Here is a 27,138-nt window from a genome sequence, read left to right on the forward strand (position 1 = left end):
GCCAAATTTAACATTTTCACCCCACCATATGCTCCAGTGGCTGACCAGTACCTCTTCTGAATGACCTGTTTGTCTTTTAAAATAGATATGATAACATTTTCAGTAGGGTTATAGCCATGTTTTATGGGTCTGGGAGTCATTTTGTGTCTCTTAGGTAATGTACAGTAGCCCCCCCCCCGCCCCCCTTATCCATAGTATTAGTTCCCAAGATTTCAATCACCCATGGTCAACTGAGGTCTGAAAATATTAAATGGAAAATTCCAGAAATAAACGCTTTATAAATTTTAAATTGCATGCTATTCAGAGTAGCATGATGAAATCTCTCACCGTCCTCAGTTTTGTCTCCAAGTTGCATAAGCTATCTGCCCGTTAGTCATTTAGTAGCTGTCTTCATTATTAGATGGGCTGTCCTGGTATCACAGTGCTTGTGTTCAAGTAACACTTATTTTACTTAATAGTGGCCCCAAATTGCAAGAGTAGTGACGTTCGCAATGACGTTCGCAATTCAGACATGCCAAAAAGAAGCTGTATAGTGCTTCTTTTAAGTGAAAAGGTGAAAGTTCTCAATAAGCAAAGAAAAAACATCATATGCTGAGGTTGCTAAGATCTAAGGTAAGAACGAATCTATCTGTGAAGTTGTGAAGAAGGAAAAAGAAATTTGTGCTACTTTGCTGAGAGAGAGCATGAGAGAGACCACATTCACATAACTTTTATTACAGTATATTATTACAATTGTTCTATTCTATTATTAGTTATTATTAATCTCTTACTATGTCCAATTTATAAATTAAACTTTATCATAGGCATGTATGTATGGGAAAAAACAGTACATATAGGGTTCAGTACTATCCACAGTTTCAGGCATCCACTGGGGGTCTTGGAACATATCTCCTTCAGATAAGGGGGTATTACTGTACATGCCTACTCATTTTCTATGGCAAATTTTAGAGTTAAATTCACAATATTCATATTTTTTATAGTAATTCCACATTATTGGAGTTATCCAACTCACCTTGTCTCCATATATCTACACCATAAAGAAATTTATCTTGTTTCATATCAATTAGCAGTATGAGAAAGGTACACATTTCTCCTTTGTAACTAAGTTTAAATTAAACATCAGATCAAAATAACATGAATATCAATAAATATTGTTTAAAGTATTTTTGTTATTTGAGCTTATTTTTTAATTCTTTATATGTATTTGACATGAATAATTTATGGGTTATTTAGTATTATCACCTACCCATATCTAAAAAGTCACAAGGAGCATTTAGAGATATTATTTTTATCCCTATATGTATCAATAGAGACAGGAATAGTTTGGGGAGGAAAAATTTGTAAAAAATGTTTTTTTCCAATTAAATGTCCAAGGCTCTCTTCTATCCCTTTTAATTGAATCAAAGATATTGCAATCTTGAAGAAATACCATTTATATCTAATTCACTAAGTAACCGTGAAAGAAATGTTAAGAAATAAAAGATCTTCAAAATATATTTGAGAAATTGTGAGGATGTCATTTTATAAGAGCGCACAATTAGCATTGTTCAGAAGCAACTGTGAACATAGAATTTAACGAATAACCAAGAAAATGAAAAAGAAGTCTGAATAAAGATCTTATTTTGATTTATAGAAGACAAAGAATTCCCTTTTGTAGTCAGAGAATAGTTATTAAAAATAACTTTTAAAGCCATATTTATGCCAAAATTCTTGTGATTTCTTGATTTGTGGGAGTTGACCAAAAATGCATTTAAGTTATTCATAAACCCGTCTATTCAGAAAATATTTTTGTGGCACACATGACTTCACAAAATAATTTTTTCTAATGAGGAGAGGTTTTTAAGTATAAAAGATCAAATTACAAAGTTTTAAATTATAATTAATCAAGTGTTTCAAATATAATACTGTACAAAACCAAAATAGCTGATGTCAATAGAAATGCCATAGCATTTGAATCCCAATGATCCCACTTACAAGTTGTCATCTAGATCAAGCCTTTTAGCCTCTCAGAGCCTTTAATTTCCTTAACTGAGGATGCTATAATAATATTCCCTTCATGTTTCTAATCTATAAAGTGGAGCTACTATAATAACATTTGCTTTATGTTCCTTTCGAGGCTTTTGTAAAGAACAGATATATGAACTTTCTTTAATATTATAAATGCTACATAGATTATAATGATGACTATTAATTTAGGATTTTTTGTTTAAATTTGTATTAACTTAAAAACAACTTTTTAAACATCTGTGAGCAAAACCATTTAATTTCTGGAATGTAGGAAGATATATTCAAAAAGTATAGTTATAATCACCAATTTGTATATCTTTTATGCTTTTTACTTAACTTTGGCCAACCATTAATTGTCTATGTAAAAAGTCATACCAAGCCTCCTACTTCTTAGCTTCTTTGCATGATTGAGGTTGAAAATGCCAGATACTTATTTTTCTAGGCTCCTTTGCACTTAGGGGTAGCCATTTTATCCTGTTTAGGTCCATGAGATGTAGAAGTTTGTTGGAGGATTTCAGAACAATGTGGGGTTCTTTTCCTAGTAAAAGAGGAGCATGTGAAAAAAAATCCTGCTTTCTTCACCCATTTTCTTCCATCCTTATTTGGATGCTGTTAAATGAGAATGTGATGCCTGGAATTGCCAACCCACTGCAATAACCAGCTTCCAAGACGTCCCCTCCTATGTTCTGGTATTCATGTCCAGCGTTCTTCCACGTTGTACCAGGATTCATCTATGTGACCAGTACAAAAAGCAGGATATTACTTTTAGATTAGGTTATAAAAGACATTGCAGTTTCCATCTTTATCACATTCTGTCTTTCTGATCCTTCACTCTGGATAAGTTAGCCATATTGTAAGCATCCCTATGGAGACGCCCATGTAGCAACAAACTGAATTGAAGCCTCCAGCTAGTAGCCATGTGACTTCCTGGAAGCGGTTCTTCCAGACCCATTCAAACCTTCAGTGCTGCCTGAAGCTGGCATCTGAGCCAGAACCATCTAGCCAACTGTTTGGATTCCTGACTCAGAAAGTGTATGAGGTAATAAATTACTGTTTTAAGTTTGTAAATTTTGGATAATTGTTATGCAATAGGTAACTAATACAGATATTGGTACCAGAAGTTGTATGATGTCATAAATACTTTTTAATGTGGGTGTGGCTTTGGAACCTGTCAGTGGGTGAAAGGTAGATGAAATTTGAGGGTAGTGTTAGTGAAAGCCTAAAGTAGACGCATTACGAGCTTTAAAGAAGTTGCCAGTGAGAACTTAAAGGAAAGTGAGGAGAATCTTTTTGGAGACTCTAGGAAAGGGGATCCTTCTAACATACTGTGTTTCCCCGAAAATAAGACCTAGTCGGACAACCAGCTCTAAACTAATGTGCCTTTTGGAGCAAAAATTAATGTAAGACCCAGTCTTATTTTACTATAATGTAAGATGTGGTTTTATAATTATAATATTATATTATCACATATTATATTATATTGTATATATTATTATATGTTAATATATATTGATATAATATATAATTATAATATATTATATTATATAAGACTGGGTCTTATGTTAATTTTTGCTCCAAAAGACACATTAGAGCTGGTTGTCTGGCTAGGTCTTATTTTCGGGGAAACACAGTAGTAGCAAAAGTTTTAGCAACACTGTCACATGCGGTAATGTAGAAACTAGAAAATGTACATAATGAACTGGGTGATGTAGCTAAGGAGATTACCAACTATAGATATGAAGGTGCCACATGGTTTATTCTTGCTGCTAATAGTAAGATATGAGAGGAACAAGTATGCTAAAGAAAGGTCTGTTAAACATAAAGGAGCTGGGATATTTTGACCATTGCCAACTTCTCCAGACAGCCATTGGTGCTGAAATTAAGAAATGGCTTCTTAGGGAAGATCAAAACCAAGGCATTGTCAGTAAAACTGTCTAAGGATGATGCTGAGGATGTAGCTGCAAAATTTTTGGTTATTATTTAAGAAAGATCTACTTTTCAGTCAGATAAAGGGCCCTCTAAAATGTTTAATGATTTCTTTATTAATTTTTTATGTGTTAAATGCTTTTATTTATTAATTTTCATTTTTCAATTACAATTGGCATTCAATATATTAGGTTCAGGTGTACAGCATAGTGGTTAGACATTTATATAACTTATAAAGTGATCCCTCTGGTAAGTCATGCACCCACCTGACACCATGTATAATTATTACAAATTGCAGTATTATTGACTCTATTCCTTAAGCTGTACTTTACATCCCCTTGACTATTTTGTAACTGCCAATTTGTACTTCTTAATCACTTCACCTTTTTTACCCAGCCCCTCAACCCTCCTTACATCTGGTAACTATTAGTTTATATTCTTTGTGAGTTTGCTTCTATCTTGCTGGTTCATTTATTTTGTTTTTTAGATTCTACTTATAAGTGAAATCATACGGCATTTGTCTTTCTCTGTCCAACCTATTTCACTTAGCATAATAGGTCCATCCATGTTGTCACAAATGGTGAGACTTCATTCTTTTTTATGGCTGAGTAATATTCCATTGTGTATAAACCACATCTTCTTTATCTGTTCATCTTTTGATTGGAGCATTTAATCCATTTACATTTAAAGCAGTTGTTGATAGGTATGTAGTTATTGCCATTTTATTAATTATTTTCTGATTGTTTTGATAGTTCTCTGTATCTTTCCTATTCTCTTGCTCTCTTCTCTTGTATGTTGATGACTTCCTATAGTGTTGTGTTTGGATTCCTTTGTCTCCAATTCTTGTATATCTCTTTAGATTTTGTGTCTGTGGTTACCATATACTTCATATATACCAAGCTGTGCTTATGGCAGTCTGTTTTAAGTTGATGGTCCTTAAGATCAAGCACTTTATATAATCACTACCATTTTTACTCACCCCCTCCATGTTTATATTTTTGTCATTATTTTTTACTTCGTGTGTGTGTGTGTGTCCCTTAATTTATTGGTGTAATTATACATGACATTCCTACTTTTGCCTTTTAACCTTTAATCTAGTTTTAGTGTTTGTTGATTCACTACTTTTATTATGTGTTTGCCTTTGTCAGTGAGAATTTTTTCTTTGTGATATTTTCTTATTCATATTGTTTATTATTTTTTCTTCTTTATTTTTTTTTCTTTCTTGTAATACTGGTTTGGTGGTGATAAACTAATTCAGCTTTTTCTTGTCTTGGAAGTTCTTTTTCTGTCCTTCTAAATGATAGCCTTGTGGGGTAGAATAATCTTGGTTGCAGGTCCTTGCTTTTTATCACTTTGGATATTTTGTGCCAATCCCTTCTGGCCTGCAAAGTTTCTCTTGAGAAATCAGTTGACAGTCTTATGAGAGCTCCCTTGTAAGTAACTAACTACTTTTGTGTTGCTACTTTTGGGATCCTTTCTTTGTCTTTATCTTTGGCATTTTAATTATGATGTGTCTTGGTGTGGGTCTGTTTGGGTTCATCTTGTTTGGGACTCTTTGAGCTTCTTGGGCTTGTATGTCTATTTCCTTCACCAGATTAGAGAAGTTTTCCATCAGTATTTCTTCAAATAGGTTTTTAATTCTTTGCTTTCTCTCTTCTTCTGGTACCCCTATGATGTGAATGTTGGTACGCTTGATATTCTCCCAGAAGTCTCCTAAACTATCCTCACTTTTTAAATTCTTTTTTTCTTTGTACTGTTCTGATTGGGTGTTTTATGCTACCTTGTCTTCCAAATCACTGATTTGATCCTCTGCTTCATCTCATCTGCTGTTGATGCCATCTAATGTATTCTTCATTTCACTTGTATTCTTCATTTCTGACTGGTTCTTTTTAAAGGTTTCTATCTCATTTTCTATGTTTCCTATCTCTTTGTTGAAGTTCTCACTCCTTCCCTAAGTTCATCGAACATCCTTATAACCAGTGTTTAGAACTCTGCATCTGGTAGGTTGATTGCCTCCATTTTGTTTCGTTCTTTTTCTGGAGTTTTATCCTTTTCTTTCATTTAGGACATGTTTCTTTGTTTTCTCATTCTGGCTGTGTTTATTTTTATGTATTAGGTAGATCTGCTATGACTCCCAGTCTTGGTAGAGTGGCCTTATGTAGTAGGTGTCCTGGGGGGCCCATTGGCATAGTCTCCCTGGTCACCTGAGCTCCAGGGATGTCCTTTATGTGGGTTGTGTGTGCTCTGCTGTTGTAGTGGAGCCTTACTTGCTGTTCGCACGTCAAGGTTTGGGACTGACACTCAGGCTGACAGCTGTGAGGCCTGGCTGGGATTGTAGCAGACAAGCTGTTGGGTGGGACTGAGTGTGTTGAACGGGATTTGCTTTAGTGGGGATCTGGTACTTGTTGAGTACACTCTTTGGATATGTCATTTATGGCACTAATTGGGTGGTGCTCTGGTGTTGGTCTGAATCTGACCACCAGGTGTGTTGGTTCTGGGGCCTGTTTGGAGGGGTTCTGGTGCAGGCCAAGGTCAGCTGCTGTCTATGTCTGGCCCGGGGCCACATGTAAGAGCTACAAAGTGATCTATGGTTGGTAGCTGCCTTTTCTGGGCTTTAGGGTACCTGAGAGTGGTTATGCTATGAACCAAGGCCGGCTGACACTAGCACCAGTTTTGGAGCCACTTAGCAAGAGGTACAGGACATGCCAAAGCTAGCCACTGCTTGTTTGGGATTTGTGATCGTTTGAGAGATTTTAGGAAAGTCCATAGCATGGACCCAGGCTGGCAGCTTGTGTGGATTATTGTCTGAAAGAGGTTCAGACGGGGTCTCACGCAATCAACAGGGTAGGTCAAGAGCAGTGTTAGCCTGGTTAATGGAGACTCAGACTTGGTGCTTGCCTGAAACTGCAGTCTGGGTGAAGTGAGGGCTCAACAAAGGAACAATGGTTCCTGCAGGCATTTTAGTACAGCACAGAGCTGTCCCTCCAGCCCTCATCCTGAGGCCAGACAATTTGGTTCCTCCCCGCATGTCTCCAGTGCTTTTCAAGCTGTTGCCCTAGCGCTGGAGCTTAAAGCGAGTGCGTCTGTCAGCAAGTAAGTCCATGTACGAGCCCTTTACAAGGACCTCTGGATCTCTAGCAGCCCTCTGTCTCACCTAGATGGAGTCCCTGCTGATTTTCACAGCCAGCTGTTGTGGGGACTCGTCCTACCTGCACTGCTTCTTTGGGCTGGGGTGCCTGGTGTGGGGCTGGGACCCCTCACTCCTCAGGAGAGACCTCTGCAGCGGAGATGTCCCTCCCAATTTCTAACCTCCACACGTAGGTGTGGTACCAGCCCATTTCACATCTCTGCCTCTCCTACCATTCTTGTGGCTTCTTTTTTATATCCTTAGCTATAGGTTCTTTTCAGGTAGTCTTCAGGTGGTTCTCAAGAGTGGTTCTATAATTCAGTTGTAATTTTGATGTGGTTGTGGGAAGAGGCAAGCACAGCATTTACCTAGTCTGCCATCTTGACTGGAAGTCAATACACTTTATTTTTAAAAACAGTTTTAGATTGTTGATGTAAGAATGTCTAAACCTATAGAGAATTTTGATAAAAATGTATTTGAACCGAACAGAATTCTCCTGGAAGCAAGATCTCGAGATGCTTTAGAGAATGGCAATTTGCAGTTTCTTTTATGCATTTGAAATTAAGAAGGGAATGTAAAGAAGATTACACGAAGGTGGGAGAAAGCAAGGCAGGGATTTGACTGCAGGATTAAAATTATGTGCTCTCTTGAGGGTGGTTACTTTGAAGAAGGCATTTCAATGGTGTGTTAACTTACATGCACAGAAACAGTGGATATGGCTTGCTTACGGCGAAGAAAAAGAGTTATGTGCCTGGGGCGTGACTACCCATCATGACCTCTCCAGTTAGGAATTTGTGATCAGATCACCCTGTGAGGTTATTTTTCTGTAGAGCTCCTCCTTTCTCGTCCACAATATTTACAGAAAAATTGCAAAGATATTACAAAGGGTTTTTATATATTCTGCAAAAAGTTTATTAACTGTTACAATTAATGAACCAATATTGATTTGTTATTATTAACTAAAGTCCATACTTTATTCAGATTTTCTGGGTTTTTACCTAAAGTGCTTTTTCTGTTCCAGGATATCACATTACATTTACTTTTCATGTTTCCTTAGCCTTTTCTTGGATGTGACAGTTTCTCAGGCTTTTCTTGTTTTTGATGACTGACAGTTTTCAGGAGTACTGGTCAGGTATTTTGTAGCATGTTCCTCAATTTGGATTTGGTTAATGTTTTTCTCTAGAGTAGACTGGCATGTGTTTTGAGGAGGAAGATCAAAGGTAAATTGCCGTTTTCATCACATACTCTCAATGTGACTTACACTGTTCATGTTGACTGTGATCACCTGGGTGAGGTAGTGTTTGTCAGGTTTCTCCACTATCAAGTTACCACCAACCCCCTTTTCATCCTGTACTCTCTGGAGGGAAGTCACTGTGTACAATTCACACTTAAGGAGTGGGGAGTTGTGTTTTACCTGCTGATTTTGGGGAATTCTTCTGCACTAGAGATTTGTCTCTTCTCTCCGACTTATCTGTTATTCAATCATTTATATTAGTATGGCCTCATTGATAGTAGATCTTTTGGTCTCCACATTTTCTGATGAGAAATGTACGGTCATTTGAATTGGTTTTTGATTGTAATTAATCTTATTTTTCTCTGGCTACTTTCAAGATTTTTTCTTTAGTATTGAGACATGTGACTATCGCATATCTTGGTATGGATTTCTTTGGGTTTATGCTGTTTGGGGTTGGCTCAGCTTTTTGAATATATGGGTCTATGTTTTCTGCCAAATTTGGGAAATTTTTGGCTGTTATTTTTTCAGATACTTTTTCAGCTCCATTCTCTCTTAATCTTGCTGGGACTCTGATGGTGCAAGCATTAGATCTTTTGTTACAGTCCCACATGACCTCAAGTCTGCATTCATTTTTTTTTTTTTTCCCAGCCTATTTTCTCTCTGTTCAGATTGGGCAATTTCTATTGTACTATATTCAAGATCATTGATTCTTTACTCCATCTCTCACATTCTGCTACTAGCCCATCCACTGGGCTTTTTGTGATGGTTATTATACTTTTTTATGATGGTTATTGTAATTTCCATTTGGATCTTTATATCTTCTCTTCCTTTGCTGAAACTTTCTATGTTTTCATTTGTTTCAAGCGTATTTGTAATTGCCCATTGAAGATTTTCATGAATGTTGTTTTAAATTCCTATTAAGATAATTCAAACATCTGTGTTATCTAGGTGTTGGTATCTGTTAATTATCTTTAGTCATTCAGTTTGAGATCTTATTGGTTCTTGATAGTGATTTTTGGCTGAAACCTAGACATTATGTTTAATACTCTAGATCTTATTTAAATCTATTTTTTAGCAGGCCTCTTCTGACACTGCTCTCTGAGTGAAGAGGGGTACTTCCTCATTACCACCAGGTGGGATTGGAAATCCAGGTTCTCCACTTGTCCTTTGTTGACACCCTGGGATGAGGGTCTCCTTGTTACTGCAGGGCAGGGGAGGGAGTTCAGGCTCTCTGCTCGGCCTCCGCTGATACCACCCTGGCTGGGAAGTAGAGAAGTGTCTCATTACTGCTCCCATGTGACCTCCACTGACAACATGTGGAGGGGCTGCCTTGGTTCTGCTGAGTGGTGGTAAGAGTCCTGACTCGACAAGTCCTCTTCTGGTACATTCCCTCCAAGAGGGGGAGGGACATTTGGTGACTGACAGGTGTAGTGGAAGTACAGGTTCCCCAAATGGTCTCCACAGGCACAGAAGGTGTGGCTATTGGCTAATGCTCAAGGGGGATGAATGTCCCAACTTCTGCTTGTTCCTGGTTTAGGGGAAAATGTGGGGTGACTCACTATAGCTAGTCAGGGATGGAAGTCTAGGCCTTCCATTTGGTCTTCCTTGGTGGGGGTGGAATAGGGTCTCACTTTTGGTATTTGTCTGGAGTAAAGCAGACTTGTTCTCTAAAAGTTTTCTGTCTTAACCCTTTCATGGTCCTTTGGCTAGAGTGCATTGCATGTGATAAGAGCAAATGTTTTGTGAAACTTTTACGATAATTGTATGTATGTTACTTTGTTACTCGGGTTTTCATGTCAGGTATATTTTTTATTGTGAGTCATGGTTCAAGTTTGAAAGCACATACTCTAGACGGGCCACAGCTCCTCTCACTTGGAATCTTAAGGCACCAGTCTCTAATTGTTCTGAACCCAGTAACAGGGAGTGGCATGTTCTGGCCTCACTAAAACCCAGGTTTGAAGCATCTACCCATCCATGAACAGTGAGACAGCCGGGGTGAAAGCAGGGCTTTCCAGAAGATGGGGTTCAGCATAAATGCTCGTTGGTCTGAGGAAAGCTAATACTAAAGAACACCTCAGAGTAAGCCTAAGGTGAACTTCTTTTTATAGAGAAAGCATTATTCCCTTTGTAGGTACAGGAAAAAAAAACACACCAACTGATTTTGTTTTCAATGAGTTCACCCTTTTATCCCTTAAAAGCCTGCACTTCCTCTGTGTCTTTCCTTTTAATTCAAGACAAAGAATATAGTAGCAGAACAGGAAAATGATTTATAATTTAAAAAAATTGATTGGAGATTTATTTACAAATATTTGTTGAGTGCCTACTATATGCTGAAGATAAAGCATACACAAAAGGACCCTGCTTTCACAGAGCTTACATTCTAGTGTCATTAAGTTGTCAGCTGTGAAGTAAATATCGGAGCAACAGCAAACCTCTTCCTTTCCTTTGCACTCATAACTTTCTCAACATGGGATCATGGAAACTCAGAAGTCTGCCGACTTTCCCAATATACATATGATAAAATAGTGTAGAGTGTGTACATTATAGCCATGTCAGAGCCCACATTTTAAAAAAATGCCTATTTATAGAGAAATACAGCTGTTGCTTAAAAAACATTTTTTTTTCTCTTACAAATGCTGTGGTAGAAAATTCTATTTTTTTTCTTTTTCAATGAGAACATTTATTGAGTGACTAATTGTTGAAATCCTTAAGATGAACTGGGTGCTGATACAGCTGCCCTCTTGGGTTTTGGTGCTGTTCTTCAGGAAATCTATGCCTGAGTCTGAGGTATACAATTTTTAGGTGCTCATTCAATTACTGTATTTTATCTTTTAGCTGTGGCACTCCAGTGCTCTCTCTTGTTCTTGGCAGGGTAGCCACATTTGCCACAGGTTGACTTTTGAAGGTGGGAGGCCTTAGAGCCACAATGGTGGAGCAACGTGTGTGTCTTATTGCAATAGTTTCCAAGTGATAATGTTCCCTTCCTCATCTCATCTTCTAATTTTATCTATATAAATGTATGTGTTTATGTACATACACATACACAAATGGGTGTGTGTGTGTTTGTGTGCATATATATATGCACATGATTTAAAAATGAATCTGAAATATGTATATTAGTTCTATTGAGTTTTATTTAACATTAATTTTCTTATATGAATATATGGTGTTTAAAATACTATTTTGAAATGATTTCTCCATTAAAATCTCTTTTTTTAAAGATTTTTACTAAAAAATATAGCTAACATACAACATTATATCAGTTTCAGGTGTACACCATAGTTGTTCAACATTTATATACTTAAAGAAGCATTAAAATCTTAATTGTTCTACCTGGAGGAGCAACTAAAAACTACATTAGAGCTTTGGGGGATAAATTTTTAATAAAACAAATTTTGGGTTCAAATATAAATATTAATGTGTGTGAGATATAATGCATATGTCTGGCACGTAATAAAACCTTGTAAATTTTGCAAAAAATAAAAAAGTAAAAATAAAAATATTATTTTGATAGCTCTATAATATTCTATTATAAGATGGTAGCACAGCATAATTTATTCAACGATTTATTTTGTGTAGATATTCCAGGCTTTCCTACTATAAATAACATTACGATAACATCATTGAATCTCTGACCATACTCGTATTTCTGATATTTTCTCAGGATAACTTTGTGGTAGTAGAATTAGTATATTAAAGAGCATGAATATTCTGGTAAATTGTTTTCTAGAAAGATTCCTAGCAGTTTTAGTCTACTCAGCAGTGTATGAGATTCTGTCTCACCACATTCTTGCAAGTGGTGTTTTATGTTTTATAAAATCGTTCTATTTCTTAGGTAAATTGATTCTGTTTCTTCTCATGGTTATGCTTCTTTTACTAAGGTAAAACCTTTTACCTACATTCTTGATTATGTATTGAAATGGAGAAATTGTCAATATTTTAGTAGTTGGCACAAGAATGGTTTTTGTAGAAAATGCTGAATTTGTTTGAAAGAATCACCTTGATTACTGATTTGTGATGAAAGTTGAATCCAGAGGGGCTTGTTCAAATATCAGAATATGACTGTTAAATTGCTTTTTAAGGAGCTGTGTCCATTGGGAAGGACTCTGTTTTGTTGAGGTTCAGGATGAGTTAGGTATACAGATTCAGAAATAGAAGCTGGGACAGAAATAATGAGAAGAAAAATTTGAAAGGCACAGGAAACATCCAGCAGGAAGGGAATAGGAACTATGGGGAGATGTTAGATGGGACTTTCCAAGTGAAATGCTATTTGTTGTATAATGTGACTCTCACCATGACCCCACGAATAAAAAATTATGGAAATTCGGAAATCACCGAGATATCTGGATTTCTTATAGAAGCCAGTGAAGAGTCTGAGTGCTGAGTGTAGGTTGATGTGGAACCAAAACATGTTTGGCCAAGTGTATTGGCAACAGCTAACATCTGGGTTGCTTCTACAATCTAGGGTATCTCTCTAACTGTATTACCATTATCTTCATTCTTTCTTTTACCACTGACTTCTGTTCTCATTGGGATATTTTGATTTTACCTCTCCACAGGTTTCTTCCTCTGACAACAAATGTATGTCCCTTAGAAACCAACAATCCTCCTTGCCCACTCCATCTGAAAAACGTTTCCCTTATGTTTCCCTGTATGTTGGTTATTTTTTCTTCCTTTTATACTTTGTTCAATTTATATTCTGGTGCAGTTTTCTCATATAGATAACTAAGTTGTTTTCCCAAAAGTTGTAAGATCCTTGAAGGCAGGTTCTTTGTCACAGACTTCTTTCAAATTTCTTAGAGAACCTAGTACTACAGTAGTTTGTAAAAATATCAATAAAGAGTTGTTAAAATGTAATTGACCAATAGTGGAGAATTAGCCTACAATGTGTGGTTAATTTGAAAATCAATGTAAGTCTTCAGAAATATTGTTAACATTGTTTTGAAAACAATGACAACTTTTGCATATGTTTATCAACTAGGAAAAGGCAAAATATTTAAAATGAAAAAAGTTCATTACTATTAGGTGATCATTTTATAGCTTCTTTCAAAGGAAAACTAGCATGATTTTCATCTTAATTTATGCTTATGTTATCCGTGAGTAAGTTAAAGATAGATTGTAAAATAAAGAAAAAAAGAAGCAGCAGCAACCTGAATGTCTCCATATAGAGAAGTGGTTAAATAAATTGTGGTAAACCAATATTAAGGAATACTAATGTGCCTCTTTAAAAAGAATGAGGTCTATCTACCCCATCTGGCATGTAAAGAAATCAGGATCTACTTTTTAGAAACAAACATAACTTACAAGATAGCATGTGTGGTATGAGCCCATTTTTAAAAATTGTGTGTATATTTAAACAAACTCTCATATATCCGTGTATGCCTGGAAAAAAATGTCAGGAAAAATAGAACTAAACTGTTAACAGTGGACAACTTTGGGGAGTATAATTAGAGAAGAAGAAGTCAGGAGATTTTTAAGCAATAGAGAAGCATATAAAATAAAAAGTTTTGTTTTTTACAGTGACCATTTATTTTGAAGTCAAAATTCAAAAATAAGTATTTTAAAAGAATCAATATAGCAAGAAAAGTACACTAGTTTGTATTTAACTTGTAAACAAGATACCACTCTGTGCATTTTTAAAGATATTTTCTGTGATTAATAGTTATTAATAGATTATAATCATATCTCCTACTCTAGATCATGTTTTATAAATCTTCAGAGTTACGGTAAAATGTGTTTTATAAAAATAATGGAATCCAACTATAGTTACTGAACTAATTCTGTAGAGATTTTTTCATTCAATAAATTATCTGAATATGTTTTATTATAAATGCTGTGTTTGTTTGCCATAAGTGGCTTTGTTTGAATCTGAAAATTAAATATTTTGTCTAAAAGTACTTTTCATTGTTAACAAGCTTTATAACCACATAGAAAGACATACTTTGAGATTAGTTTCCTTTTGACATTTTAAACCAAGTAATTTATACTATAACTCAAGGTTTTCTGTCCCTTAACTCAGACTTCTTTCTTCGTCCTTTCTGTGTTCTTTTTAGATCCTGTTTTTTCTTCTTGGCTCCAGAGCAGCAACTCAAAAATTGTACTTTTAAAGATTTATAGCACTAATAATATGATTTTCTAACAAAATTTTTGTATAGTTCTGATTTCAATAATTTGTTGAAAAGTGAAAGTTTATCAATAGGATAGGAGTTGTTCTTTTATTAAAAGGTATGTTGTGTTCTTAACTGATTCAAGCAAGAACATTTCATAAAATCATCAACTATGGAAAGAAAACAAAATAGACCCAGCATAGAAGGGCAGGAAAATATGAGAATTATTACCATTTGACTGTGGTTATAGCACTAAGCCCATTTTTGTTGGTTATGATGCTACTTATATACTGTATCTCAGGATTCCATTTCTTACCTCACCCTCTGTTATTCCTTAATTTGGGAAGTTGGAGTAAAACCATAGCATATATTTCATTTAGAATTGTTACATTGTTTGGAAAGAAGTAGAACTGTAACTATTAAAATTTGGTGCATGTGAGTTGTAGCCTTTGTTACCGGAGAGTGAGTCCTTCTTGGCATGATGTCCAGGTTCTTGGGGTCTCGAGCAAAGAATTGAACGAGACACAGAAATAAAGTGGTGAAAGAGTAGTTTATTAGAAGAGATAGTACACTTCAAATAAATAGAAATGGACCCCAGCAGTAGAGAATGTCTCATTGGGAAGTCCTTTCCAATGGAACGGTTCATGGGCCCCGACTAACGAGGCCTTGGTGGTTTTTATCTTTTTCTCTGAAACGGGCTGTTCCTCTGTGATTGACAAGAAGCTATTACCTCATCTTTTTAAAACTGTGCAGGTGTGAGTGTCTGGTTTGATCTAGTTGGGTATCTTGTACCCATTTGTTTACAATGGGAAGGGAAAGTTTCAGACAGAGAGGGGAGGTCTTCTGTGTGGTAATGCAGAGACCCGATGTCTATCTCTAACTGCCTGCCTTGTTTTTCCCTTGAGAGACGTGATCCCCATAAAATCTCTATGGGAAGCTGAGGGACAGGAGGTCTGTTCTTCTGCATCTGCTTCCTGCTGGGCAGGGCTGTAAAGCTGTCCCTACCTATTCGGGATTCACGGAACTCTTGCCCTATCTGATCTGAGAGGAAGGGGTCTCGAGATCTGCCTGGAAGACCGTGCTGGCTTCTCTGGTTGTGACGGGTAACCTTGGTGGGGTATCCTCTGTATCCCCAAGGCCTCTAAATGACGAAAAATAGATTTTAATTAATAAATCCGTTAGCTCTATAGAGCCTGTGGCCATTCAACCAGTCATTCAGGTGGTGTCAGTTGTCAGGACTGGGGCCCAGAATGGGTTGGAAAGAACACTAGGCTTCAGTGATTACAATCAACAAGTACACTGGCCTGGGGGAATGTTAAAACCTATTTGGTTTGTGGGATGGCCAAGAGTTAGGTCCGGAATGGAATGGCGTGGGGGATGTTGGGAAGTCACCGGCTTTTAAGTAGTTATCTGAGGCCGGGGTGAGAAACATCCTGTGATTCAGGCTACAGCAATCTTTAGTCTAGGATTCAGAACTGATTAAGAGAGTAATCAGAGGCCGGGGCTAAGGAGCTAAGAAACTAGGGAAAAGGAGACTTAAAATTTATATAGTTAGGGAGGCTTAAAACTTTTGTAGTGAGGGAGCTCTCCCATATCACCTTTATTTTTCTTACTATATTTATATGGTTTTTTTTATAAGATCAGTTTCACTCTGCTCAAATGTACACTGTTATTCCACCCTCATTCTCTTTAGATGACCATGAGTCCTTCTTTTCTGAAAAAATTGTAGCAGTCACGTACTTCCTAACTTCATTACTCTATACCTGGACTGTCACTTTACTCACACTTTCCTTTCCTTCTCACTTTGGAAAAATACATATCTTTATTCTTGGAGGTTAAATTTTCCACTTGTGTTCTTGATCCCTTCCTTCATTGTGGGCTCAAGGATCTTGCCCCATTAGGTATCCGCTTCTCATTTTCTCATCTTGCATCTTCCTTATATCTGTCCCACTCAATCTACTGGGAGTTCTAAGTTAAAAAAAAAAAAAAAAAGCAAACAAAACCCCCTTTCATGAGCCCTTCAAGCTCTCCTTCCATTCCTTATCAAGCACTTGGAAACTGTAATACGTGCTGGCACCTCCATTACCTCATCCTTAACCTCTTATAATCCTAATTGTGCCCTTGTCTACTTGCTGTATGTCACGTGCTACTAAGACTCCAACCTCTCAGCCAGTGTTCTACGCAGGGCAGCTGAGCCATGCTACCTGCATCAGAGCCAATGTTACCACTTTCCCAGAGGACGGACACGGAGTCCTGTGCCTGATTTATACTTTGCTATATACTGCGAAATATCCTTGTGCGCTCAGCCTGGGTTTGGTTTCTCTATCAGCCTATGTCTTTTCAATGTTAGAGGAATATGAATTCTTATAAGGTCCCTTTCCTTGTCCTAAGTGGTTCTCTGAAGACCCCCTCTGAAGATCACCTCCCTTTGCTTTGTGAGAATTAAAGGAGGGCCTTAGAAATTAGATGTAGGTTTCGGCAGGATGCTCATCGCTGCTCTCTGCAGCATCCAGTGTTGTTGAATACTTGTCATTCTTGAAGTTCTTGTTTTTGTTTTGTTGTTCTGGTTCTTTTTTCCCTCTCTAACCACTGTTTCTTTAGTAACTTTTTTTTTTTTTTTTAACAACACCTGTAGGTGCTCCCTAACAGGTTCTGTCCTTGGCTCTCATTTTGGTCTTGTATTCCATTGGCAGAATTGCCAGATACATATTGCTGTGGCTCAGTTTTTCTCTCCAAGTCCTAGTTCTCTGTGTTCAACTGTCTGTAGGCATCTGGTTCAGAAGTCTGACTGGCCCCTCAAACGTGTTGTATATGAAGCAATTGGTTCTTTTGTAAAACTTGTGTTTCCTCCTTTGGTCCTTATTTATTTTAATGCTATTACCCATCTACTCTTTCACACAAGCATGGAAACTCGTTGTCGTCTGGACTCTTCTTTCACTTACAGTCCACATTTATTCAGTTGCCAGACCTACTGTCCGCTGATATGCACAATCTTCTCATTCCCACCTAGCTACTGTCACCGTCATGGTGGACGACTGCAATTGCCTTTAATGTCTCTGTGTCCCCAAGAGCAGATTGCCCTCAGCTGTTTGGGTGAATGAATCCCAGAATTGAAGGACATGTGTAACAGAGCCTTGCTGTTGTAAACATGTTCAGGGTCATTGCATTTAGTTGTGTAGCTTGTGTCCTGCACGAAGGCTCCCACCCAGCCAGGGGAGTGAGTGGGGCCTCAAATCCCATAGAAGCTATTAGTAACCCTGTACATACTGACAGTACTAATTGAAGTTCGTTATGAGAACTACTTTGTGTCACATAGAAACTAGCTAAAACCTATTTGTTTTAGGTTTTAGGAATGAAAGATATGGATTAATCAAGTAAAATAAAGCATTATTATCGAACCATCTCCTTGATATTTACTATTAATTTCAAATCCACAAATATTGTGGAATCCCTGTGTCACTTCTAGAACTTTTGAGATTAGTTGTAATTTTTTACTTGGCTCAAATGGTTAATATTCCTACTTCCCTTGCTCCCACCTTAACTCTGCCTTTTGGTTAGGGTAATCTGATATGAGGTAAATGTATTTTTTTAAAATAATAATCAGTTATGTTTTTTGTTTTTATTTCATTTCATTTCATTTCATTTCATTGTATTGGGAGAGGGGAACAGGACTTTATTGGGGAACAGTGCGTACTTCCAGGACATTTTTTTTCCCCAAGTTGTTGTCCTTTCAATCTTAGTTGTGGAGGGCACAGCTCAGCTCCAGGTCCAGTTGCCATTGCTAGTTGCAGGGGGCGCAGCCCACCATCCCTTGTGGGAGTCGAAACTGGCAACCTTGTGGCTGAGAGGATGCGCTCCAACCAACTGAGCCATCCGGGAGGCAGCTCGGCTCAAGGTGCCTGTTCAATCTTAGTTGCAGGGGGCACAGCCCACCATCCCTTCCGGGACTTGAGGAATCGAACTGGCAACCTTGTGGTTGAGAGCCCACTGGCCCATGTGGGAATTGAACCGGCAGCCTTCGGAGTTAGGAGCACGAGCTCTAACCGCCTAAGCCATTGGGCCAGCCCCTGTATTTGTTTTTTATCTTGTCCCTTCAGCTCCATTATAGTGGATCCAATGACAATGGCTTCTGAAAGTTTTTCTAGTTTGACTTAGGGTTAAGTCATAGAGAAAAAGAATATGTTTATTTTTTAAACCCATTCCATTTTACTAGTTTTCTAGTTTACTAATTTGTATAGTTACATGTGTGTGAGATAAAATTTTCATAATACTTTGAAAGATAGATAGTATTCCTCCTTAAATACAGTACAGAGACCAAAGGTTAGAGAGATTAATTGAGTTGGGTACAAGGCAAACAAATGATGATGCTAGACTGAAATCCAGCGTTTCTGTATTGCTATCCTATGCTTTTTTAAATTGCTGCATCCGGTGATTTTTTTTTCCAGATTTTTAAATTAGTTTCAGGTGTACAAAACAACACAATGATCAGATATCTACATCCCTCACAAAGTGACAACCCCCCTCACAGTCCACTACGCCTCCAACATCGTACACAGCTGTCACTATGCCATTGATTACATTTCCCAGGATGTACTTCACATTGAGTGACCATATGTATACATTCAGTATAATTCTACATCACCTTCAGGTGTACAGCGCAGTGGTCAGGCATCTACAAAATCTATGAAATGATCTCCCCAATAAGTCCAGTGCCCATCTGGCACCCTGCATAATCTATACAACCTTATTGATTATATTCCCCATACTGTATTTCATATCCCTGTGACTATTTTGTGACTGCCAATTTGTACTTTCTAATCTTTTCACTTCCTTCCCCACCCCCCTCCCATCTAGCAACCATCACTTTTTGTCTGTATCTCTGAGTCTATTTCTGTTTTGTTTGCTCATGTATTCTGTTCCTTGGATTCTACATATAAGTGAGACCATATGGTATTTGTCTTTCTCCGTCTGACTTATTTCACTGAGCATAATGTTCTCTAGGTCCATCCATGTTGTTGCAAATGGTGAGATTTCATTCCTTTTTATGACAGAGTAATATTCCATTTTATAAATGTACCACAATTTCTTTATCCAGTCGCCTATTGATGGGCATTTTGATTGTTGCCATATTGTGGCTATTGTGAATAGCTCTACAATAAACATAGGGGTGCATATATTTTTTCAAATTAGTGTTTTGGATTTCTTTGGATAGATACACAGGAGTGGAATTGCTGGGTCATAAGGTAGTTCCATTTCCAGTCCTTTGAGGAATGTCCACACTGCCTTCCACAGCGGCTGCACCAATCTGCAATCTCATCAACAGTGCACAAGGGTTCCCTTTTCTCCACATCCGCGCCAGCACTTGTTTGTTGCTTTGTTGATGGTATTCTTGGCTTTCAGGGACTACTCTGGAGTTTTGGAAATATAGTAAATGGGAGTAGGGGGTGTCACCTAATTTTTGCTATTCAACTTCCTAAAAGAAACAACAAAAAGGAGATGAGAAGCAAAGCAACTTAAGAGAGAAACAAGAATAATTAAGCTTTGTTATCTTGTTGAAATTAACTATAAGCCCTTTTAAAGATTTCCAAATTTGGCCAAGGATTAGCAATTAATGGACAATTGGAAATGTGTGTTTCATTTTATCAATTAACCTAAATTTCTGTGCAACTTGAACACCTCTAAAGCATTTCTGCTTTTATTAAAGCAATTTCCATATCTTTAAGCAATGTCTAGGGACACAGTGTTAACTCTGTCAGAAACACAATTATGAGAAGGAAGAACTAGGGATATCTATGGTACATGGGTGGCATGACAAACTCCTAAGACAGTAAACAAAAAAGGTTCTTTGCTTTGGGACCCCTTGTTGGCAAAGGCTTTTGAAGAATAAATCAGATGTTTGATATCTACACTGCAGTCTTTAGTAGAGAAAAAACAGAGGAACAAAAGCACAAATGAGATGTGAAGAAATAGAGGCAGTGGGAATAAGAGATGTAAATACCATTTTAAAAAAATCAGGACTTCCAGTTACCCAAATTAACAGAATTACAATAGGTCCACAATACTTGTTAGCACAGACTAACATATACATATGCATATGTACGTAAACATGTACATGTATTTTGATGGTAAAAGTAATAGTCATTTGTGCTATAACACTTGCTTTGAAATCACAAATTTATTCCAACATGATTGATATACGTATGAGGGAACAATTTGAGTGTAATGCAGATTTCTCATTTGTTTTTGTGTAGTTTCATTTGTGAGAAACACCATGTGAACACAGAAAACCACCCAGCTAACCCAAGCCACCACGATGGAATATACAAAGTGCACACATGCACACACCTCAGATATCTAGCAGAGATCTCACATGTTATATGAGTCATATCCATCCATATTTGATGTTACAACTTTCTAGCTGATTTTAGATAACCCATTTCTTTTTCAAAATAACTCACAAGCTACAACTTTTTAACACCCACCACAGACAAATGTCAGATATTTTTAAAGAAAGAGTGCCATATTTATTGTAGCATTTATATATTTCTAACCATTTAGCACTTGTAAAACTTTGCTACTCTTTTTATTAGGTTCCTTCCTTTTTTATTAATGTCTCTGACAAAGTTTTTTTTTTTTTTTTAACGATTTTATTGGGGAAGAGGAAGAGGACTTTATTGGGGAACAGTGTGTACTTCAGGACTTTTTTTTTTCCCCAAGTCAAGTTGTTGTCGTTTCAGCCTTAGTTGTGGAGGGCGCAGCTCAGCTCCAGGTCCAGTTGCCGTTGCTAGTTACAGGGGGTGCAGCCCACCATCCCTTGCGGAAGTCGAACCGGCAACCTTGTGGTTGAGAGGACGCACTCCAACCAACTGAGCCATCCGGTAGCTCAGCGGCAGCTCAGCTCAAGGTGCCATGTTCAATCTTAGTTGCAGGGGGCGCTGCCCACCATCCCTTGCAGGACTTGAGGAATCAAACTGGCAGCCTTGTGGTTGAGAGCCCACTGGCCCACGTGGGAATCGAACCGGCAGCCCTGGGAGTTAGGAGCATGGAGCTCCAACTGCCTGAGCCACCAGGATGGCCCTCTGACAAAGTTTTTGAGTACTGAGCTCCAACCCCACATTCCTTATTATTCCTGTGATTCTAATTGCATGATTTTGTATGGCATGGTGATTTTTAGGACACTTATGTCATTTTGTAGCAGAACTGACTATACATGTTAATTACAGAACATTTGAAAAACATACAAGAAGAAAATAATCACCAATGATCCAATTAATGTTAACATTTTGGTAATCTTTCCATGTCCATATGGAAAGAAATGTTTGTGTAAGAAATAGGATAAAAATTTGGGGCACATATTCTTTACTTCCATCTTGGGTTTTTATAACTTGATATTATATAATAAATGATATTGTATAATACGCTCATTTCTTGAAATATTTTTAAAGAACATGACCATGATATTCTGTATGGATGACTGAACTATACTCAGTGTTTAGCAGGTGTGCTGAATGCCCTGTGACTGTGGTGGTGGTTTGGACGTCTACTCTGATTGGTCTATGCTCATGTCTCATGTAACTGGTTAAATATAACCAATCCCATAGTTTTGGACTTTTAAATTGTTTCTGGGTTTTTTTTTGCTTTTGTTTTTGCTATAAGTAGCAGTGTGATAAGCATTCTTATATGTGCTTTCTTGCATACTTATAATTCTTAGAATAAATTTGTAAGCATTGAATTACTAAGTAAAAAGGTATATGAATATTATAAGGTTTTTGCCATTTATCATTAATATCTCTGCAGAAAAATTATGTTAATTTACCCTCTACGTGAAAGGACTAGAGTTCTTATTTCAGTGTACCCTCACCAACCTTAGAAGTATAATTAAAACAAACATAAAGCAAACTACTATCTGTTTAGGTAATGCAGTGCTAATCAGGTGAGAAGAATGTAGGAAAAACATAGAGGCTGATCCCTTTCTACGGGTAGTTAAATGCAGAAGGATTTACAATAAGAAGAATATACAATAAGTGGAGTGATGGCTAGAACTGATAAATGAGAATTTATCATTTTAAGTAATAAATGAATATGCTTTGACTAGAGGTTTTATAAAAGATGAAGGGCAAAAGGTGTCTAAAATTTCTGCCTTGCAAAAATGCTGAATGATCCAGTGATACAAATTAAAGCTAATCAAAAGGAATGGAAGTCTTACTTAAGATTCTCCAGCCATCACTTCCAATTGCCAGATCATAAGCCACCTTCTTCATGATAGTGATATTGTAAATGAGTAAAGTCACAGGTAAATGAAATGAGTCATAATCAGAAGTGGGACAATATATGGTTTTGTAAAGCTCTACCTGGTAGAATTTGAGTCATAGGATTTTGAGTGAAAGACAAAGAATGAGCTCATATGGGAAAGGATAACTAAAAGGGCATATACAGAATCTGAGAGCTTAAGAACTTCCTAAACATTATTATTACCTGCCTGTTTGTCTCTCCAGTGTGATCACAACCCTGAGCTAAATCAGTATGAGCAAAAGCAGGGAGGCAGAAAGTGTGAGAAAGATATGAAAGAACCTAGGAGGTATGATTAGAAGATAGGAAAGATATGATTAGAAAGAAAACACTAGAACCTAGGAGGAGCTTGAAGACCCAAACATCTGCTACTTCTCTCTTGTTGGGCAAAGATAACAGTGACTCTTGAAATACAGAGAAATCTAGTGGGATGCAGCCTGGGTGTAAGGAACATGTTTTCCCCATTGTTTGGAAGAAGAGGCCAAGATGGAAGCAATTTAATGTGGGAGTTTGAGTAAAAGGCAGAGCAATGAAGCCTGTTAGAGATAAAAATCACAATAGCAGGCCCAGATTCAACAATTTCTGGCTTAAATTAGAAAACAAAAGGCAAAGTGATTAAAAGCCAATTGAAATTTTTATACAGTTATTTTGTCAAAGGAATTCAAGCCAGAGACGTAAAGGCCTGCGGTTTCCCATGTTCAGGCAACTTTCAGACCCCTAAATCTGACCCCAAAACAAGTGGACGACTTTAGCAGGAAAACTCCCAGCCAGGAACCATCCACAGCGGCCTTCTCAGGTGTGGTTTTGGAGGACAACTGAGAAGGGAGATTCTCCCAGAGATTAGAGAGATCAAAACCAAAGGCAACCAGTTTGGTAACCAAGGAACTCATTCACCTTCCCATTCAGGGAAGCACACTCTTCCTGTCCAGCAAAATATCATATATATTAGGGATGGGTGTTTCTTCCCTCCCTTTTTTCATGCAGAAGTTAGTTATTGCCGGTGTCCTGTTTTCCCTTTGCCTTGTTTATTTGATGTGTTGGTGAGGGTGGGGATTTAATTTATAACTGAGCTATAGCATGCTGGACCCTAAGGAGCTACTGCTTCAAACTTGATTCAGAAGCATACAACCAACAGAGATCTTGGAGCTGGATACAGTCACAAGTTTGAACAAGGGTGACTGTTAGTCACATTGGAAAACTTGTCCAGTGTTAGGCAGGACCACTGTTAAAAAGTACAGATGTGGGGAAAGGGTAGGTGTGGATGCTTAGCAACCAGGTTGGACCGTATTATATTACGTATATGATACAGACACGTGACTGAGTGACTCCAACTATACATGCTTTGCAATTAAATCATAGTGCAGATAATCTCACCCAGCATCTCACTTAATGAGTCTTAAGTAAGCTTGATCGAAGACTCGAAGTAGCTCTTTCACAGTGGCCCTCTCAGTGTGCCTTTTTCTTACCTCCTAGGCCTGTCAGTCACTTAGCATTCATCCTAATACACTCCGTAGCCCAGCTGGTCAATAAGAGCACCCCATTCTATGGATATGGTTATTAACAGTTGGTTACCTGAACTAGCAGGACCAGTCATTTCTCAGGGATTGATTTGGCTACTAAAAGAGAGGCCCAGGGCTTCTTTCTTTTTGAGATCATGGGGACCAAGGCCATGTAATCTGTCAGAGGCTGTTTTTGCAACATATAGAGAGATCCCAACTGTGAATGAAGACAACACACAAGAAAATGCAAAGAGAATGATCTCCAATGACATTGTTGAAGCTTGGGCTGAAGTTAGCTTTAATTTAGGCACTGCTGACATTTTGGCACTGTTGACATTTAGGGCTGGATAATTCTTTTATGGGGAAGAGGACATTCATGGATTGCAGGATGTGTAGCAGCATCTCTGGCCTCTACTCACTAGATTCTTCTCCAGCTGAGAACCTCTACTCTAATCCTAGACTTTTTGGTTACAAGATCCTTAAGTTCCGTTTTTGCTGAACTTAATAGCATTGGGTCTGTCACTTGCAGTTCAATTGTTTTAGTTAATACACTTATTCATACAGCTTTTATATGTAAATAAAAATAAATGTATTAATTAAACATAAACAACTCTAAAACCAATAAAGTAAAATTAACAATAATTTAACAGCACTAAATTGCAGATACAGCAATCATAAAAATATGTATTTATATGTTTAGCATTTCACATGTTATTCTTGACTTTTTTAACATCACAAACTAGTTTTTGTGTCAGTTATTATTGACAGTAAACTTTTTTTTTAACCACCTATGTGTTATTTTAATGGAGTGATCAGTTTAATAATGTGCCTTTAAAATTTCTATTACTAGTTAGAACATTTACAACTAGTGAAATGTTGCAGTAGATATATACCAAGATGGAATCTAAGTCTTATAACCTTATAACACTCAATAATGTGAATGTGACTGCTGAGATGGAGAAGGTAATTTGGAATTTTGCATAATCATACCATCACATATAGTGATAAATCATTTTTCCCACCACATTTTTTATTTAAATAATTGTAGAATGGTTGCTTAGTTAACATACTGTGATGTCATTCGACCATAACCTGATCTATATGCATCACTTATATTTTTAACTCTTCATCTATGCTTTTCTTAATAGTTGAGACAACTCCGTGAAACTACATCATTTATAGTAGCTTCTTAAAGTCTCTATTTAGTAATAAAAAAATTAAAATCTCATTCTATGAAATTGCTCCCAGTTGTGAATTAACAATGTAAAATAGAAATTTTGATTTTACAACAGGTAACCTAATTCAGCATTTTGAAATCTCTAATATAAAGGTAGTCACGTATACCTACCCCTATGTTAAAAGTTATATTAGACGTTAACTGCAAAGAATTCTTTAAACTCCATTCACGGTTATTGTTTTGACATCAAAAGTAAATTCCCTTTGAAACGGATTTTTAAAATAAGAAAAAAATTCTTTTATATTTACCTACATATTTATTATTTTTGATGCTATTCATTACTTTGTGAAGATTTCCATTTAATATAATTTTTTTTCTGCTTCAAGAAAGGACCTTCTTTAACATTTTTTTTAGCTTTCATTTGTTAGCTATTAATTCAGCTTTTTTGTATCTTCATTTCTGAAAGATATCAAGAGGTTTTTTCAGTAGTTTGAAAAATGTTGCTTCAATGCCTTCTGACTCGCACTGTTTTTGATGAGGAATCTGCTCTCATTTTTTCTTTTTTTCTCTGTGTATAATGTATCTTTTTAGACTGCTTTTAGGATATTGTCTTACCACTAATTTTAAGCAATTTCATTATACTGTGCCTTGGGATAGTTTTCTTTATGTTTCTTATGTTTGGGCTTCATTGCTCCTAGACATGTGGGTTTTTTATTTTTATTAAATTTGAAAATTTTTCAGTCATCATTTTCTGTTTCTCCTGTTTTCTCCTCTCCTTGTAGGATATAAATGATATGTATGCTAGGTTGCTTGACGTTTTACCATAATTCAGGGTTGCTCTGTTCATTTTTGTTCATTTTTTGGCCTTTTTTTCCCCTCAGTGTTTTATTTTGTTAAGTTTTGTTAATCTTCAAGTTTACCCACCTTTCTTCTGCAGTGTTCCATCTGTTCATCTTATTTGGTGTAATTTTCATTTCAGAAACTTTAGTTTTAATCTCTAGCAATTTGATTTGGGTCTTTTTAATATATTCCACGTCTCTCCTTAACATACTTATGCTATCTCATACCTTCTTGAACCTATGGAGTACATTTGTAATCACTATTACAAATATAATATTTCAATAGTTTGTGTACTAATTCTATTATCTGTGTCATTTCTGAGTCAGTTCCTATTGATTGATTTTTTTTCTCCTTATCATGCATCGTATTTTCCTGCGTTTTGCATGCCTGCTAGTTTTTGACTGGATGCCAGACATTGTTAATTTTATGTTGTGTGCTAGGTAGCTAAAATTTTATTTAAATATTTTGAATTCTTTTCTAGGATGCAGTTGATTTATTTGGAAAGAATTTGATCCTTTTAAGGCTTACTTGTAAGCTCTATTAGGAGGGACCATAATAACATCTTTTAATTAATTTGTTGCCACTACTGAGGCAATATCCTGAGTATTACTCAATTCAATTTCTCATCTTATTATGAGATTTCTTCACTCTGGCTGTTGGGAACATGAATTATTCCCAGACCTGTGCGAGTACCGAGAATTGTTCACCTTGCTTCTTTCCAGGGGTTCTTTCCTTGGCCATGGAGAGTTTTCTCACAGACATTCACTGACCAGTTCTCAGATGAAGATTTGCGGGGAGCCCTCTGCAGATCTCTGGGCTCTCTTTACAGCTTTCTCCTCTCTGGTGATTTTGCACTGTGAATTTTAGTCACGTTAGCCTTCTTAAATTCTCAACTCTGCTTCTTCAACTATGGGAGACAGCCATACTGTTTG

At 36.9% G+C, this 27,138-nt stretch overlaps 1 protein-coding gene and 1 pseudogene across 6 annotated transcripts in view; one reads left to right on the forward strand and one right to left on the reverse strand.

The window, feature by feature from the left end:
* Positions 1–27,138, forward strand: part of CAB39L (calcium binding protein 39 like) — a 137,620-nt gene that overhangs the window by 23,627 nt on the left and 86,855 nt on the right. The gene's annotated exons all lie outside the window — the stretch shown is intronic.
* LOC109456041 (large ribosomal subunit protein eL37) lies at positions 11,002–11,283 on the reverse strand (annotated as a pseudogene).

This window comes from Rhinolophus sinicus, linkage group LG04, assembly GCF_036562045.2.
Source record: "Rhinolophus sinicus isolate RSC01 linkage group LG04, ASM3656204v1, whole genome shotgun sequence".
NCBI lineage: Eukaryota > Metazoa > Chordata > Mammalia > Chiroptera > Rhinolophidae > Rhinolophus > Rhinolophus sinicus.